Below are 15,004 nucleotides of genomic sequence, written 5' to 3'. Positions count from 1 at the left end.
GTACACTTAGAAAACCACACAAATGTAAGTGCACAGCTTGATGAATTCTGATTAATTGAACCTATCTTTATAACAAGCACCTAGATCAAGAACCCCCAAATTACGAACACCCATGAGTCTCTGCCTGTGTTCTTTTCCACTATTACTTTCCCATCCCTTCAGAATAACTGCTATCTTTACTTCTAATTCCATAGATTAGTTTTACCTGTTTATAAATTTTATAATACTGGAATCACAGAACATGTATTCTTTTCTGTCTGGATTTTATGGCTCAATTCATATTGCTTAATATAATAGCAATCCATACGTTCTCACAGGAAAATAGAATATCATTGTATAAATACACCAGGATTTATTCATCCATTCCACTGTCTATTAGCAATTAGATAGATTTCTATTTGGGCCCATTTCTAATAACGCTGCTATCAGCATTCTCGTACATGTTTTTTTGAGAATGTACATGCATTTTTTCTGGGTTACTTAGAAGTAAAATTGTTGATTTTAATATGTTCATCTTTAGTAGATACTGCTGAACAGTTTTCCAAAGCAGTTCTACTGATTTTTACTCTCTGCCAGCGGTGCACGAGAGTTGCAATTGCTCTACGACCACAACTTATTTGTTTTATTTCTACTTTGTTTTGTTTTGTTTTCACATTAACCATTCTGGGGGTATATTTCGGCATTTCAATGCAGTTTTATTATGTATTTTACTCATGATTATGTTAGTAGAGCCCTTTCAAGACGTTTATAGACCATTTGGACTTTCTTTTTGTGAAGAACCTGTTAAATCTTTTGTCAATTTTTTAAAAATTGATTTTTCAATATTTTTTCTTAGCAATTTTATTTGTATTCTGGATGCAAGGACTTTGGTAAGCTATTTATTTTAAAGATTATGTCTGTGGCTTGTCTTTTTTAATCATTTGATGTTTCTCTTTGATGATGGCTTATACGATATAGTCCAAATTATCAAGTATTTCCTTCATGATTATTGCTTTAGAGTCCTATTTTTTTAAATATTGGAATATCCCAAGTACAATATGTTGTTTTCCTATATTTTATTTTAAAACATTATTGTTTTCCTCTTTGTATTTACACCTCTAATCCATCAGGAACTGATTTTGTGTATGTTACGAAGTGGGGGCCAGACTCCCTGGTTTGAATCCTCAGTCCAGTAATTTTGCTGTGTAAACAGGGTAAGTTACTCAACATATTTGTCCCTAAATTTCTTCATCTGTAAAGTTGGGATAAGAATACTGTCTAACACTTGTTATGACAGCTGCTGGGACTGTTGTCAACATGTAGCCCTCATCTGTCAACTTCTTTTAGGGAGGAATTCAGCTGAAGAGCGCTGCCTCACTAACCCCCTAGCCTGGGGTGTCTGGCATCCAATGGCTGATCAACACAAGTGATAAAGTCCCAGGTCTCTGTCACTTCAACTCAGACAGTTCTCACAGTCATTCTATTTTCACAACCACCATCTAGTTGGCTAAGGAGTGTCTTGAGATTACATCACAGCTTGATTCCTTTTTCTGTTCAACCTGACTTCCTTCTTTTCTCTTCCTCAGGTGTTGTTCATAGGAGCAATCACTAATAAACCTCCTGCATGGCAAAGTCACCTTCCTTTTGAATAAACCAAACCTGTCACCCTACCTTGTGGGAATCTTAGTTATGAGGATTAAGTAAGTTAATATATGTAAAGCCCTGGAACACTGCTAATTACCGTCTAGTGTAATCAAAGGAAGACCAGCGAAGGCTCTTGGGAGAAAATAGCCTCCACATTAAGGCAGGAATGGTAAACAGCTCTTAGCAAGTTTAAGTTTGTTAGGTAGAAGGAAGTATGTTCCAGGCAGTGGAAATAGCACATGCAAAAACTCTAAGAGAAGAACTAGAAACTGAAAGACATTCGGTATGGCCTGAGAACAATATGGGAGGAGGTAGTGTGTTCAGAAATAAGGCTGGACAGGAGAGCAGGAGTCAGCTCTTTCAGTGTGTTGTCAACTTTTCCAAGAGATTTGTATTTTTTTACTAAGAGGATGGAAATGGCCAAAAAGAAGCCATTACAGGAATTTATAAATATCAGTGTTGTGTATTTCCAAGATTACTCTAGCTCCAAAGAATTGAATAAATTAGAGAAGAGGTATTAGTTGGAAAACTATATTAGTCTAAGTTATCAGTGAGAGTGACATAAACTAAGTACCAAAGGATCCAGAACAAAAAGTTAGGTGCTAGCAATAGAAAGGAACTAAAATTAACATGATTTAGTAAATTATTTGTTATGGGGAGGGTGGGAGACAGAGGTCATGGTTAATGCTCTTGCTGATGGCTTTAGTAACTGCATGTATGGTATACTCTTTGTTGAGCAAGGGGAACAAGAGGAAGAGGTTTGACACAAACTGAAAAACTTATTTTCAGATATGTATTAGACTACCTATTTGAAAATCCACATGGATTTTTTTTTAATTAACATTGTAAAAAAAAAAGAGGTTTACATGGTAGGTGCAAATTTCAGTGTTTTATATATTTTAGTGTTAAAAGCACATACTTATTAATTTAAATTAGGGAGTGAATGAACAAAAAGTAGACAAAAAGATATTATCACTGGATCAAAAGGTATTTTATGACTGTGGTACTTCAGACAATGTAATACTATTCAGTGCTAAAAAGAAAGGAGCTATCATGCCATGAAAACACATGAATGAAATTCAAATGTATATTACTAAGTGAAAGAAGCCAATCTGAAAAGGCTACATACTGTATGATTCCAATTTTATGACAAAGGCAAAACTGTAAAGACAGTAAAAAATTAGTGATTACCAGGCATTTGGAGAGAGAGAGAGAGATATGAATAGGCAGAGCACAGAGGAGTTTTAAGGCTGTGAAATGATTCTGTATGATACTATGATGATAGATATATGTCATTATACATTTGTCCAAATCCCTAGAATACTCAACACTAAGAGTGAACCCTAATGTAAACTATGGACTTTAGGTAATAATGATGTGCCAATGTAGGTTTCATCAATTGTAACAAACGCACCACTTTCATGAGGGATGCTGATATGCTGGAAGTTACACATGTGTCAGGGTAAGAGGTATACGGGAAATCACTGTGCCTTCTGCTCAATATTTCTGTGAACCTAAAACTGCTCCAAAAAACAAAGTTTACTTTAAAAAGGTATTTTATGTAGTCTAAGTTTCAGTAAAGATTTCTGCTTATATGGCATATATTAAAAGGACAATAACATAAGTAGATTGCCAGGTATCTTTCTATTTTACATCCATTCAAAAACAAACAAATAAATATTATCTATTAAATGGCAATGAACCATTTAACATTAACCACAATTTAAAAATGGCAATTAACATTAACCACAAGGAAAATACCCATGAGCAAAATTACCAAGAATCTGTGTCATATGGCTCTTACATTTTAGTAGTAAAAATCACACCCTAAAAAATTAGTATAAGAGTCGGTAAACAAAAGTAGTAGCACTGATATAAATGACTCCACAGCTCCTCATATCACTCACACTGAGAGACCACCTGGGTTGAGATTTGGAGATTTCCAAGTACCTTCAGGGCTTGTGGAGGTGTGCATGAGTCCCTTGGAGGGAGTGGGGAACAGAACCGTGAGTGGTGGTGGTTATTCCAACCCTAAACCAACAAAAAGAGGCTCTAAGGAGACAGCATGAAGTGCTTAAGTTGTGTATCTCTGCACTTGAGGGAACATCTTGAGCTCTTGTCTGATTTACAACTAAGAAAGGGGGAGAGACTGATGAAGTGGTTTATTGAAGCAGAATAAAGGTGATTTTTTGGTGTTTGACATTTCATAGTTTGTGAGGCAAAGCATTTGAGAGCATTTCTCTTGAGTCATATGAATCAACTCAAGAAAGAGAGCCAGAAAGGCATCATTTTAGGTTTTGCCCAAGAGAGGGAAATAGAGCTCAGCAGAGAGAATCTAAAAGGATTCCTGGGTGCTGAGAACTGAGGGAATATCCAGTGGGAATTTGCTCTACAGGAAACTGTAGGTATGAGATCCCCAGAACGAGGCAACTTTTCTCAAGACAACACACCCAATTAGTCACCCGCTAAATCTGAGATTGTTTGTGTGCATCATGGTGAGATTTCTTAAGTGAAATTTTTCCTGATGCCCTTCCTTTGCACCTTTATACTCTAGGTCCTATGTCAACATTATCAGATACCACAGTTATTTTTCTGGGGGAGAAGAAGCATTATGTAGGGGAAAGAAAGAGAACAACTTGGTCATAACCCCACTTTCGTGAGAGTGGCTTATATAAATGAGGAAACAGTCTCAACTTTAGATCATAATGTGTTGTTTGATTTTTACCTGGTACTAGACATTTAAATTCTTGAATTAGAAATATATTTTTTGGTCTAAAGTGCTTGTAATGTTTTAAATTGCCTAAAAGTAATCATAAAGTTAGGGACACTGGCCAGCTTTCCTTCCAGGAGCAGGGAAAAAACAAACAAAGCCTTCAATACAAATTCCAGGAGATAGTGGGAGAAAATGATTTACCATTACAATCAATGAGTTGTGTGAATTGTGCCTTTTCAGTGAACCAGAAACCCACACACACAGACGTATACACACACACAGAAACTATTTTTGTTGCTGTTGTTATTGATAATGTGAAGGATGAAAGAGTAATCCATTGACTCCATGTGTAAAACATGAATACTAAAATTCTAAAAAATTTCCCCATATACCCAACAGGCTTTTAAAAATTAAATGTGAGATATTTAAGTGCTGGTAAATATTAATTGTATTTTTATATTATCTGTCTTCTCTTTTAAAAGATACTCATAATTGATTACTTTTACATTTTAGAATATATTTTATAGGCTTATTGTATAGTTATGTAGACATGACTCTATATTTAGTTGGTTTTATTGCCAACATTAAGCTCTTTTTACTCTCTTCCTCTTCAGTTTGCATTTTGATTCATCTTTCATTCAAAGAGAGATTTTATTTATGTAATTTATTCAGGAAGTTTACTTGAGTGATATACTTACTAAAGTCTTGCTTTAATGATTTTAATCAGGGAATAATTTATAAGCACCTACTATGAGTCAGGGAAGTCTGTTTGCTTAGTGCATGACAGGTAGTTTGGCTGAGTAGAGAATTCTTGAATTTTGAGTCTTCTTTGTATAACTCCTCAGCTACCACCCCCCAAAAGCTCTTGAGTTGTATTTGCATTAGAAATGTCCTTTAAGGTTTCCAGTCAGTTTTGTTGTTTCTGTGTATTTCGCTCATCTCCATTCTGCATAATTTGGATGCTTACACAAGTTTTGAATATTTGGAATAAAACCATTTCCATGAAATAATACTTTGTATTAGCATCTTTTACTTTTGCTCATAGATTCATGTTAGTCTTCATTTCGAAGAGTTTTTATTATTAACTTGAGTTATAAATAACTTGAATTTCCTGTTCTGTTTTATCTTGTTTATAGGTTGGATTTTCTTCATCTGTCAAAGGTCTTATATTTTCTTGTAATTATCTTTTGTTTCCCATTAATTTGTCAGTTGTCATTATTTTTCTGTAATTTCCAATAGGTTGTTTGATGCTTATTGGACAAAATCATGCCTATCAAACTTTAAAAAAAAAAAATCTTCTCCATCTTTTTAGACTGTTTTCTCTTTATGATCAATTGCTCTAGCTTTATAGCCAAGATATATTCTCTTGAATCTGGAGGACAAAATAAAAATTGTTCTGAAGTTTTGTTCTGTTTATGGCAGTGAAAGTGTTTTCATGGTACTATCTCCTTTGATTAACAGTAGAAGACTCTGGCTTTTTAGGTAAAAGTCCTAGAAATAATTCTCTCCTTGTAGTAACTGCTCATTCTGGAAAAGAACCATATTTGTGACAGCCAAACATGAAAAGACTTTTGATTTGTTGTGGCTACCCAGTCTAAAAGTAATGCCTACTTCTCAAATACTCTGCCTCCTAGGGCTGCCTTTTATCATTCATTGAACAATTAGTGATGCCCTATATCACTTGAGGAACATAGCTTTAGGCTAGGAAATACTGTTTAGAAGGAGAGGTACTCTGCCCTCATGGAGTTAAGAACATGCCCAATACTGCCCTTTGGGTTTATCAGGATTCCTTTGGGTTTATCAGGATTCCTCTGTGAATGCATAGCATTCTTTCTCAAAACAGGATATTCCATTTTCAAAGCAAAAGAAATCAAATGTCTTCCTTCTCTGTCAGGTGTCTGTTACTCTTTTGAGTGCACTTAGCAGAAATCCCTGGTGACAAGTCTTATAAAATGTCCTTTTGAGTTTGAAGCAGTGATATGGATTTCACCACATTTTTATTTATGTTGGTCACAAATCTAGTGTCTGTCTGGTGGGATAAGAAGGAAGATGAACACCCATGTTTATGTTGTTTGTGAGTCAGATGTCACTGTTGTCTCACAATTTCTAAAACTGTTCAGACTTTTTTCTGTGGCAAAAGACCTCTCTATCATAGAATCACTTTGTCTCATGGAAATTAATGTACTTGATTTTTATTTGAATTAATTGAGAAGGAACTCTAGATATATGGATATTAATGCACGTAAGATATTGCATGATTTTGTTCAAGTGCAAATATATGCTCACATTCATTACCAACCATTAAGAATTTGATAAACCTATCCAACAGATGGCAGTGTTGCCCCAATTTGGTGGATGTTTAACTGATTATTTTGGTCATGGCAGTTGGAGGGGGGTACAATTTCATTTAAAGGGAACCTTTTTCAAGTATAAAGAAGTATGGTACCATCTACACAGAGATTCAATAATGCATATAAACTATATCAAGAAATTTTCTGTGTAGAAATGATAAAATAGCATAATAAATATAAGAAAATCAATACAAATAATTTTCAAAGAACATGTTTTTTAATAAATTATATATAATTATAATAAAAGTATATGCAAATATAATTTATAAATATAGTTATAGTTATGTATAATTTATTAAAATAGACTTTTTAGAAATTAATGATTTTTATATATTTATTTTGCTTATATATATACATATGTAATATGATTTATTTTATAGCTTGAATAGACATAATCAATAGATCCATATATATGTTTCTAAAATATTTTTGTGCCAATTTTATAGTACAAAATAAATCATATTTATTTAACTTACTGAATCCATGGACTAGATTTTAATTGAAGCAGTTAATACAAGGAAAATAAATGTTAATGGTTCCTCATACCTATTGGGAAACTTTATAAAAGATCTTGAAGAGTGACATGAAATATGAATTCTAAATATGATAGGATGTTGACAAAGACAGTGTCAGCATGGCAGGATAAGAGAATTAGCTAAGGAAGTGTACATATCATCAGGACTTAGAAGGCCCATGGGTACTTTGACATAAATTTTTGTTTGTTTGTTTTTTATACTGTGATTTTCCTGTCATTGGTTTCATTTTATATTTGCTGGAAAAGTTAACATGACCCAAGGAATTACATTTGGGAATTACTTTGCCCAGAAAAACATTTAGTAGACTTTTTATAATCAATTTTTTTCCTAATCAAAACGTGATCTATAAGCTTTTCATTTAAGGGGGAGAATAAAGGACACGTGTGTACTGATCGGTTTTACTAGAAAGCATATATTTTGAATTTACTATTTCTGGCAGTAACATGAGACTTTCATTTTTGATTGGGAAATATGCACTATAAATTAAAACATAGTTGAACAAATATATGTAAAAATGTTATTCAAAATTTACTCTACCATAATCATTCTAATGTTTTAAGGAAACCTTAAATACAGTGCTTTTCAAGGTGTGGTCCCTGTGCTAGCAGCATCAGTATTACCTGGGAACGTGTTAGAAATACACATTCTTCGACCTCACCCCAGACCTAAAGAATGAGAAACTCCAGGGTTGCTATAGAGCCCACCAGCTGTGTTTTAACTTCTCCAACAGATTCTGAAGCCATGAAAGTTTGAGAACCATTGCTCTAGTATAGTGGTTTACAACCCTAGCAGTGGAGTAGAATCACCTTGAGATCTTTTTCAAATGACTTTGCCTGATCTCAACCCATGGTGGTTCTGATTTAGTAGGTTTCAAAATATTTTTAAGCTTTCCATTTCTTACAACACTGTACATAACACAGTTACACTGTAATATGTTACTGACCTAATATTTTGTATGTTCCACAATGCTTTTTCTTTTTTCTCTTTTTCTTTCTCCCTTTTTTCCTCTTTTGTCATAGGCTACTGCTATACATCCAAAGGGAAAAACAACAACAACAGCAACATTTCTACATTTTAACAAAATCTATCATTATACCATGTTGACTTCGTAAACTAACTTTTCTAAATTAATCTTATAGACTCACACATGGCCCACCTCTAAATTAAATTGGCAACTGTACTCCACTGGGAAACAAATCATGGAGAGCAAACACTGAATCTCTGTCCAAAAAAAAAATGTAATCTAAGACTTAGATACAACCCTATTCAACTTGATATTTATACTAATTCTATAGCACTTAATCTAATTTATTATTTTGTTTGATTATAAAAATAACACAAGCTTACCATATAAAAGTATAAAGAAAAAAGTAATTTACCCACAATTATCAATTTTTAATACACATAATTTATATAAATATAGAAATTTATAATATATAGTATACACATAAAACAATTATAAAAGTTAATATATTGCTTTGATGTATATAAAATTTTATGCAAATGTATTTATTATATATGTGTATATTGAATATTAAGTAAATAAATCTATATAATCTCATTAATGAAGTACATTATGCCTTATTTAAACATTATTATACTAGTGTTAATTTTTATAAAAATTCTGCAATGGTAATTGTATACTTTTTCTACATATCTATATATCCAAATCAATAAATACATAGATACATAAATAAATAAATAATTATTTTTGGCATTTTAACAATTTATATAAATGGTAGAATCATACTTATCTGTCACTTTCAGTTTCCTTTTGGCTCACAATTATATTTTTGAGATTTTTTTCCATGTCTATCCTCTTATTTATAATATTAGAGTTTAATGCAAGATTAAAACATACTTTATTCATACTCCTAGGTACTGTTCTTTCAGAGAAAATTATTTTTTGCAATATTTTATGACATTACTAGAAATGAATATTGTTGTATATATTTCTTTGTCCACATGTGATCCTTCTCTCCAGAGTAGAAATCTAGATTAATCAATGCTGGGTTACATAGTCAACAGTTCTGCAATCACTAAAATGCTTTTCCCAAGTAATTGTGCTAATATGAACTGCCTGTGAAAAAATTTAAATGGTCCATTACCCAATAAGCTCACTACAGTTTTATATAATGGCTTTTTATTATTATTTATCGTTTGCTCCACTGATGGTTGTGAAATAGTAACATACTGTTTTAATTTACATTTACATGTCACTGAAATTTAAACATTTTCTCCAATTGTTATTGATTAACAGTTTGATTGTTAATCAAATTTTGATTTTCTCTGTTGTAAGAGAATTGTTGTAGATGAATTGTCTGTTCATGTACTTTGGACTCTTCTTTGTTTGTTAATTTTTTATTAACTTATAACAGGTTCTGTCATGGCTGCTAAAATTGTTCATTATTTACCTATAAATATGTTTTCCTAGAGGGGCATTTGTATACTCACTTTGCTTAATGGCTTTTGTTATTGATAAGTTTTAATTGTATAATAGATAACATTACTTTTTTACATTTTGTCCTTTTATTTTCTTAAGAAAGCTGTATTGTTACATATTCTCCTTTGTTGTACTCTAAATGTTTTACTTTTCTTATGTTCATAATGTGGCCTTTATTCCTCTCAAATTTATTTTCTTCATAGGTAAGACAGAGACCAGATGAGGTTGGTTTTTGTTTTTATACCTGTATAAGTAAATTATTTTTCTAGGACTGTTTATTGAACATAAATTTTGGAATGAAATCTTATTTTCAGTTTTGGTGAGTCTCAGCCCCAGAATCTCCCCTATTCCAGAGCATCCAACTGGAATGTTGTGTGTGTTCACAGGGTCCCTCCCTCTGGCACAATCTGAATTCTAATTCCTGTCTACTCAACGTGGTGAGACTGCAGAGTACTCCAAGCAGTATTTTTTGGGAGGTTATTAAACATTTCAGCTTCTGCCCACGCAATGAAAATGAGTGTGTATCAGGCTTAGTTCTGCATCTCGCCCTTCTTACTGAGCCTGTGTTCTTCAGTCTCTAATTTTGTCTTAGTGAATCAAGGAGGCCACCAAAAGAGCTCTATTGCTTTCTTCTTGAGCATCCTCCCTCTGCCCACAAAAGGCTCCTGTTCTCAACCTCTATCCTGCATACGGGATGGGTGAAGGGGCTACAGAATATCAGCTCACCTCCCCATGGTTTCCTGGCTCCCGAGTCTTGGTCCCTGTGGTCCCAGTTTCTCCAGAAGCCCCGTTATGTCCTTAAATGGATTCTAAATGTTTTATCTGTGTTTTCTAATTATTCTCAGGAGAGTTGTATTGCTTCAGGCTACTCCATTATAACCAGAAGCAAAAGTATAATGTGATTAATTTTATATTTGAATTTGTTTAATTTATTTTGTATTCTTAATTTATTTGTGTGTCTTGCATTTACTGTGCTTTATCCTTTATTTATATGGAAAAAGCATTCTCTTTTACTCTGTCCTTCTATTTGTGTTTTAAAGTTCTTATTACCCTAACCCCCCACTCCCTCCTTAGAAGATGTATATTTAAGGATATACTTTCAATAATTTTCTTTACTTTTGTAGCATGCATAATTGCCATAGGAGGTCTGAAGGTAATAAAGAGTTCTATCCTACTCCTGAGTAAAAGAAGAGACTGATAGCTTTAACATCGCGTACCTGCTCTCCAGTTGCACGCTATTGTACTAGTTATTTTATTTGAACAAGTTTTTAAACCGCCAAATAGTTCTTATTAAGATTTCAAATCTTTTTAATTTCTAAAAAATATTTGCAGGCACAATATTTTTAAAAAATTACATGCTTCTTTCATCTTTTTTCTCTTCTGGTTTCCAAAATACATCCTTTATTTAACTTTTCATGAATAGCAATGAATAACATTTTCAAGTTTGACAATGTAAAAATGTTTGTATTTGTCTCACTCTTTACTTGTAATACAATAGGACATGAAACTGCTTTTGGTCAGTTCATTATTTAAGTGCTTAATAATTAATAATTGTTTTGAAACCATGTATGGTGACTGATGTCAACTAGATTTATTGTGGTGATAATTTTGCAATATATACAAATATCAAATAATTACTTCATCTAGCTGAAACTAATATAATGTTATATGTCAATTTTTCCTCAATTAAAAAAAGAAAAATAATTAGTAATTGTAAGCTTTTTGGGGAAAACTTGTTTTCACAAGGAGACCCCCTTGTTGGTTTGGCTGGAGGAACATAATAACAAATAAAATTTTTTCAAATCTTCTTTATTTAGTTTTCCTCATTATATAACGAAGACAACTTTGAAGTTTCTGGACTATGTGGCAGTGGAAAGTCAAAGCAAATCTCAAACGAAGCACAGGTTTTGATTACATTTACTTCTGAGACAAATCTTTTCTACCTGAACCCCAAACAGAGTTCAGTAATAATTTCAAATTGTCTCTTTACAATGGTAAAAACTATTTTGCTTAGTCTAATGTTTAATTCTGAGTACAATTTTTCAAGCTTTAACTAAGATCCCAATTGAAACCTCTGCCTCACAAGAGTCCAGAGAGTTGATCTATGGCCCTCACATAGTTTAAACTGAAGTTATGTGTTACCAGGATCATAATCCCCACCATCGGAATCCACGGCTCAAATCTATTATCTATGTATCTATGTATTTACCTCTCTCTTTCTCTCTCTCTCTCTATATATATGTAGAGAGCAAGAGAGACCACAAAATGTAAGGACTTTAAATGACCCTAGATCTCTAGCAATTATGTAGTTCAGTTTATCACTGTGGGACAGAATTATAATATTTTTGACAGATGGTCATCAACCTGTTTCTGTTAGGCAGCACACTATACATATTAACTGCTCATTTCATTCCCCAATTGCTTTAGTTGCTGAGATAGTATATCAAATCCACTGATTTTTATTATCTTTATTTTGTCTTCGTTTCTGAAATCAATATCTTCAGGAAAATGCTATCATGAATGACTGGAACTATAAATGGATACAGCTAAAAATACACTCCTAAGGATAACAATTCACTGGAGCGTTTTTGGATAGAACAAGCCAACTTCAATAAGTCACTTTACTCTTTTTTTTTTTTAATCTTTGTTGAGGTATAATTGCTTTACATTGTTGTGTTAGTTGCTGTTGTATAACAAAGTGAATCAGCTATACGTATACATATATCCCCATATCCCTCCCTCCCACCCTCCCTATCCCATCTCTCTAGGTGGTCATAAGTGGAAAAGAAGAAACCTTTATTTCTGGGTTAGTAGCTAAGTATAAGCTTCTTTTTACTTCCAATGTAATATTTAGATAAGTAAAATATCCTAGCATATGATACAGTATTGATTAAGAATGGGAGCTTTGGGCTTCCCTGGCGGCGCAGTGGTTGAGAGTCCGCCTGCCGATGCAGGGGACACGGGTTCGTGCCCCGGTCCGGGAAGATCCCACATGCCGCGGAGCGGCTAGGCCCGTGAGCCATGGCCGCTGAGCCTGCGCGTCCGGAGCCTGTGCTCCGCAACGGGAGAGGCCACAACAGTGAGAGGCCCGCGTACCGCAAAAAAAAAGAATGGGAGCTTTGGAGTGAGTTCATCCCAAGTGGTATCTGACTCAGCACTTACTAGCTTTGCCTATATATATTGGGAAAATTTCTTACACATTTTACCTAATCTGTAAAATGGGATGAAATGATATCTTCATAATGAGCTCTTGAGGAAATTAAATAAAATAGCACATATAAAAGATTTAACACAATGACCAGCTGTTGATGGGGAGGAGAGTCATATTGAAAGATATTTAGGAGATATATAGAGACCACTCCACAATTTTTATATGATAATGGCTTACAGAAGAAAATTTGATTGGCAGAAGGTGTATTACTTAGGACACAGATTAAGACAATGGCATATGTATTGTGGATGCATTGTAGCAGGACCCATACATAGGTACTGAACTCTGTATTAGTTATGGTACAAGCTCAGTTACTGTGACAAAAGTTCAAAAACAGCAGTGGCTTAAACAAGATAGAAGTTTGTCTGTCAGGTAAGAGTTTTATTATGGACAGTCCAGTGTTGTTATTGTGGTTGTATTGTATCTGGGACACAGGCACTTTGTATATTGTTGCTCTGCCATTTTTCACATGTGGCTTTGACCCCTTTGCATAATAAAGGTGTTATATTTCCACCATATCCATATTCCACGGGGTAGGAAGGAGAGAAACTAATGGAGATCATAATCCCTTCCTTTAAATCTGAGTCAGGAAGGTGACCATGTCACTAACATTCCATCACCCAAAACATAATTACATATACCCACCTGCAAAGGACATTGCAACATGCAGTATTTATCTCAGTTACTAGGAGATCAATTAAACTCACAGAACCTCTGTTATTTAAGGGAAATGGGGAAAGTGGGTATTGAATTTCTTCCATGGTTTACCAGTTTAGCCACCCAAGTATACTTTTCTCACTCGCTCACTTTCCAAATGAGACAATGACAATAACATGTCTTAATAAGTTACTTTATCCTACTCCAAGTCAGGATCTTTAGTTTATGAATGATCCTCTACATAAAGGAGAAATTACCTGCACCCCCCAAACCAGATATAAAATGGTAGACTAGCAGACAGATGATCACAATTAAAATCTTCCTCTAAAAAGGAGATAATGGGAAACATAAATTAATCATCAACCCATGATAATGATCATATTACAGAAATTATGGGAATTTCTTGCCCTAAACATTGAAAATGAGTTAGCCCATGTGACAGCCTGGATCTTGTTCTGTCCATTGCTCTCTGTGGTCCCTGGCTTTGACCTCTGAAGGATGTTTCTTGCCCATCATTTATTCTGGAAGTATTTAATGTGGGCATTGGAGAATATAGCTCTTGGGGATGTAAGATATTGCAACCCATCTTTTCCTGCAGGCAAATTTGGGATTCAGAGGATCAAACACTTGCAATAAATTACCCTGCAAAATAAGAAGACTATCAGTTTATTGGCGGACAGGAAGTTCCAAATGCAAATAAGCACAGTTAGAGGTCACATTTTGACAATTTTTTTTTAGAAAACACTGACTTTTGGTTACTACCTTCTGTGCTCTTTACATTATTCTTTCATTTGGCTTATTAAAGCCATTCAATATAGTAGGCTTGGATGGAAGAGTAATTGTCTTAATCTCATTTTTTACCATTTAGCTGCCTTCCAATGTCCATCCAAGAATATAGAGGGAACTTCTTAAATAATGGGAGAATCTAGAATAGAAGTTATTTGAAGCAATACACCTAAAGTTGTGTGTAGCAATTGCCATCACAATCTGTCAGTCAAAATATAACTTCCCTGGTGGTCCAGTGGTTAAGGCTCTGTGCTTCCAATTCAGGGGACGCGGGTTCAATCCCTGGTCAGGGAACTAATATCCCACATGCCGCAAGGCAAAATAAAAATAGAAATAAAATCAATAAAAAATAATAATTATATGGCCACCTCTAGAGGTAAAGGCATATGAGAAATGTATTCTGTGTATGGGGAGTGACACATCAAGATGTTACTTAGGATGTTATTAATAAAGAAGGGAAGAATTGATATTAGAAAATAATTAGCAATCTCTAACACTGAAAGATGAACACTTGTTTTGAAGCACAGTGCTTTTTATATTAATTAAATTTAAATTGGTTAAATCTTTCAATTAAAAGACAAAGATGTTGATATGCCATTTACAAGAATGATATCTAAAATATAAGGATGAAGAAAGGTTGAAAGTAAACAAACGATGTGTATGAAAAAATTGCTAGGAATATGT

Source organism: Globicephala melas, chromosome 4, assembly GCF_963455315.2.
Source record: "Globicephala melas chromosome 4, mGloMel1.2, whole genome shotgun sequence".
Lineage (NCBI taxonomy): Eukaryota > Metazoa > Chordata > Mammalia > Artiodactyla > Delphinidae > Globicephala > Globicephala melas.
Note: the sequence above shows the minus strand (reverse complement) of the source record.